General features: G+C 46.2%; 1 long non-coding RNA gene across 1 annotated transcript; it reads left to right on the top strand.

Annotated features, from left to right (window-relative positions):
- Nucleotides 1-2125: 2125 nt before the first annotated feature.
- On the top strand, nucleotides 2126-2886 carry LOC132475511 (uncharacterized). Its single transcript, XR_009529934.1, has 3 exons — nucleotides 2126-2327; nucleotides 2467-2544; nucleotides 2683-2886. It is a non-coding gene; the product is annotated as an uncharacterized LOC132475511 (long non-coding RNA).
- Nucleotides 2887-5056: the final 2170 nt, after the last annotated feature.

Here is a 5056-nt window from a genome sequence, read left to right as displayed (position 1 = left end):
GATCAGTGAATGCATAGAAATCAATGACAAGTGGTGTAGATGGTTTTCCCTCTGTGCAAGGTCATTAGCCCAAGTCCTACAAAAAAATGACTGTAATAGCAGATGTTGAAGTTGTTAAATCGTTAACTAACCATTTGTATGAGTAGTAGATATTATATGCTGTTTGGGTCCATTCCTATCAGAACTCACTTCCGGTTGGGGGAGGGGGTGGGGGGTGGAGGGGGGATCCCTATTCACAGAGGCACTTCCGGTTTATGTTTTATGACAGATCATAAAAGCATAGTCCTGTGTGTTGGGATGACCCTTGTAATGACAGTGGTGATCCTGTAGGGGGCGCTGGGATGCGGGGTCTGTATGTAGATGAGGGTGTGTGTGTGTGTGTGTGTGTGTGTGTGTGTGTGTGTGTGTGTGTGTGTGTGTGTGTGTGTGTGTGTGTGTGTGTGTGTGTGTGTGTGTGTGTGTGTGTGTGTGTGTGTGGGGGGGGGGGGGGGGTGTGTGTGTGTGTGTGTGTGTGTGTGTGTGTGTGTGTGTGGGTGTGTGTGGGTACTAGGGGGATGCAATGCAATAGTGGGTGTTCTGTAGGGGTGATTGTTGTGTGGGCACAGGGGCGTAGGAAGGACAGGCAGTCGTATATACGGATTGTGTGGTGAGGCCCCTGATGGAGGAAGGGGGGATGTAGACACGGTCATAGGGGGATGCAATGCAATAGTGTGTGTTCTGTAGGGGTGATTGTTGTGTGGGCACAGGGGCGTTGGAAGGACAGGCAGTCGTATATACGGATTGTGTGGTGAGGCCCTTGATGGAGGAAGGGGGGATGTAGACACGGTCATAGGGGGATGCAATGCAATAGTGTGTGTTCTGTAGGGGTGATTGTTGTGTGGGCACAGGGGCGTTGGAAGGACAGGCAGTCGTATATACGGATTGTGTGGTGAGGCCCTTGATGGAGGAAGGGGGGGATGTAGACACGGTCATAGAGCGTGTGAGATGGGACACTGGCGAAAGGTGGATCGACACGAGCTGTTTGATGTACCCTTGTCACTATAGGCAGATTGATCTTGAAGGGAGTGTATGGGTGTGTGGGTGTGTGTGTGTGTGTGTGTGTGTGTGTGTGTGTGTGTGTGTGTGTGTGTGTGTGTGTGTGTGTGTGTGTGTGTGTGTGTGTGTGTGTGTGTGTGTGTGTGTGAATGTGTCAACAGATGTTTCAGGAAAACAAGTGCTGTTTCAAGTCTCTCCCGATACTGTATGCAGAGTGATTTGATTCTATTAGCATTATATATGGACAGCAGCAGCAGCAGCAGCATTATATGATACAATTCTTTGTGTATGTGTGTGTGTGTGTGTGTGGGTGTGTGGGTACTAGGGGGATGCAATGCAATAGTGTGTGTTCTGTAGGGGTGATTGTTGTGTGGGCACAGGTGCGTTGGAAGGACAGGCAGTCGTATATACGGACTGTGTGGTGAGGCCCTTGATGGAGGAAGGGGGGGGGGGATGTAGACACGGTCATAAAGCGTGTGAGATGGGACACTGTCGGTGGTACTGGAAAACAAGTGCTGTTTGATGTACCCTAGTCACTATAGTCAGATTGATTTGATTTGGCAGATACATTTATATATAGTGATGGGGATGCCAATAACAGGGCCGTAATCATCTGTATAGGGATATAGATATATATGTATATATAAATATTTTAGATATATTTATAGTAGGGCTAAAAAAGTAATGGGCTCCGCCGATGGTAGAACTATCATAGTGAAGATACGGACGATGGTTCACATTGACAATATATTAGGTGATGTCATGATACTATTAAGATAGTTTAGTATTTCTCATCTAATATAGTGTATTTGGATTAACTTTATTTTATCAATATGAGGGCATAGGTAGTATAGGTAGCTACATGGACGTGGGTGCCTATTGGACAGGAGTCTATGACGGCGAGGGGGTAGGTGCGAATGGGGTGGGATCAGTGCCTATTGGCCAGGAGTCTATGACGTTGTGGGCCCAGGTGCGAATGTTTGCAGATGGGCGTTTATCAGGCATAAATATGCGGAGGTAATGAATCAGCAGAGTACAACCTCTGACCCCAAGCGTTAGTAAACGCATCGTTGCAGCGGGAAGAAAAAAAAACATCGAGCCGTCCTGCGTCACTATGCCGACTGACTGTAAGTATTCACATGAGTGTATTATGATTATATTATGACTGTCTATGTGAATCAGCTGTTTATATCTGACTGAATCAGTGATTACTCCACAGCGATCTGCGGCCCCGCAGCGATTTGCGGGCTCCGTCGGTGAGAGCGCGAAACATCAGCTGGGGCCACATGGAAGTATGTTTGTTTTTTATTGTTTTTATAGTAGCGTATAATATTTAGTTCCATACAATCGCTCTATCATTATTATTATTAGTTGTTATGGTATATTCATGTAGAACAACGATTAAATGTGTGTTTTCTCCATGTGTAACAGGTTCGAATGATATATGGCTCGACATTCAACAAACGATTCTAGCCGACCAGACAAATGTGTTGACAAGCGGTAGTTTTGGTAAGTTGTTAATACGCCCCCGCTAATAGTATATCTATAGACGTATTACCAAAATAAATTATCTATTTATTTAACATCTAAAACAACCAAACCTAACCCATGATTACTTTTGTATTTTGTTTTTTGATCCGTGTTTAGTACCTATCGCGGCCACCGTGAATCAGCGATCCCCCGGACTGAGCCGACTATCCAAGAAAAGGCCGGCGGGGATAGATGCGGCTATAGCCGGCTCATCGCTGACCATAGAGCAGCCGCAAATTCCTTATAAAAAGACGCGCAAGGACGCCGCACATAGTGCTATAGCTCCGGAGAATTTTAACCATGTTATACAGGCCGTCATAAACCCACAAATTGCGCAACATGGAGCTGTATGGTCCGATGCCAAACGCCAGGTGATCGGTGCCGTGGAGGTCCATGTGCCTGCATCCCCTACAGAGATCGTCACAGTGCAACCGAATGGGGCTATACAACACGGTAGGAAATTAAATGAAAAAAGTATATATATATATATATATTCTATAGAGTGTAATGATTTATGATGGGACTGATACCGATTTTTTTCTTTTTTCTATTACAAACAGTCCTTGAAGATCCCCAGTGTGCGCCATCACCAGTGGTGACCGCCTATGATTTGGAGGGTCTTGACGACATCCTGTCCTGGACTTCATCGTTTCTGGAACATAGAGACTTCACTCCAGCACAGTGGATCGACTCTCCTGCTACATCCTTAGGGGCTACCAGTGCAGAGACTGTGCAACACCAGCAGCCTGCAGATCCTCCATCTGGATCCCTACACGCCCTTCAAGACCCTAGCGGCGACCCTCAGTGCATCGTGAGTCTCAGCACTCAAGAGGTATCGGTGCCGCTGCTACCAGCTGCCCCCGTAATTGCGGTTGATGAACACCATGCAGGGGTGCAATGTGCTAAATGGCGTAAAGAATTTGCTGATAAATTAGCATTGTTAACTGCATCGGTGGATGTAAACTCCTTAACCATTGCTCGTCAGAGTAAACTGAGTGTGGCGGCTGCTAAAAGTGTTGACATTAGATATCAGACTCTCGAAAAGCAGACTAAGCAGTCCTTCATTACCATCAGGGGCGAGATTGCGAGTGATCGTATGACTGCTGAATCCCCAAACACTGAGACGCGTAATGGTCGCGCTATCGTTGCTCTTCAGCGTAAGCATTTGGAGGCCGAGGCAACTGTGCGTGTCAACAAACAGGGGATAGAGAGAATTAATGCGCAAGAGAGGTTAAGAGCTGCTAAAACCGCTAGAAAATTCTGGCTAATTCAATCTGCTAGCGAGGCTAACGTCAATGCCTATCGGGCAATGAGTACCGAGATGTCTGTGATAAATGACACACTAGCAACGCTTACGATGAATGCTATTTGATTTGTTTTGTTTTTTTTGTTTTGTTTTTTAAATGTTTTATTTTTTTCTTTTATTTCGTGGAGAGGGTATTTTTGTTTTAAACTGCATGTAATAAAACTTTTTTCTTTTAATACCTGACTAATTAACGTTTTTTTATTATTATTATTATTATTATTATTATTATTATTTATATATATATATTTCTTTTTTCTATCTATTGCCATAAAAATAAAATAAAAACTATAGCTGTACACTATGGATAACGCCATTAGCCCTAGAAAAAGGAAATTCAAATCTATAGACGGTAATCCCAAGAGACGGCGTAGATCTGATAGTGGGGGTAGCATTATGAATTTAGAACTTGAAGAGCTGGCAATGAGGTATGACGCAACCGACGATACGTCTCATTTGTCGGCCGTAGGACATGTGGGGGGCGGGGGCATGCATGCAGAAGGTTGTTTAGACATACGGGAAATATGTGTTGCCGTAGATAGAACTAGGCGTGTGTTAATGGCAGCTGAGGCATGGGGCCATAGCATGGCTAATGCTCTATATCAGGCAGCACAGATAAATGTTTCGAACGAGCCAGGTCTAGATGACATGGAGCCAGGAGATTTAGACACAAGGGGTGTGTTGTATGCGGGGGCAAACACCCGAGATGTACTTAACGCCGTCGGGGGGTGGTTGGATAGTGCACAAGAGAGTCTATACACATCAGCGCAGATCAATGTATTGCAGGTGTCGCAGCGTGATGAAGGGGTTGGCGGGGGTTTTCAGGACCCCCCGGTGGTGGTAGGGGTCCCTATAGAGTCGATTATACAGGGCGGTGGTGGTGGGGGCGTGGGGGGTGGTGGCGGTGGTGGTGGTGGTGATGGTGTGGGGGGTGGAGGTGTTGGCGGGGTGGGGGGTGGCGGTGATGGTGACGTTGACGATAGCGCTGTTGATGATGATGGCGGTGGTGACGGTGATGTTGACGGTGGCGCTGCTGATGGTGGTACGCCTGTGCCTGTTGTAACGGGGGGAGATAATGACGAGTTGCATACTAGATTATTCCCCCGGTTTAACGGCTTTGAGGTTAGACAGTCCATTGATCTGAGAAGTATATCCCTTGCAAATTTACAGGAGGTCCCTGATTTGATT

Source organism: Gadus macrocephalus, chromosome 17 (genome assembly GCF_031168955.1).
Source record: "Gadus macrocephalus chromosome 17, ASM3116895v1".
In the NCBI taxonomy this organism is placed as follows: domain Eukaryota; kingdom Metazoa; phylum Chordata; class Actinopteri; order Gadiformes; family Gadidae; genus Gadus; species Gadus macrocephalus.
Note: the sequence above shows the minus strand (reverse complement) of the source record. Positions and strands in the feature narration are given on the sequence as shown.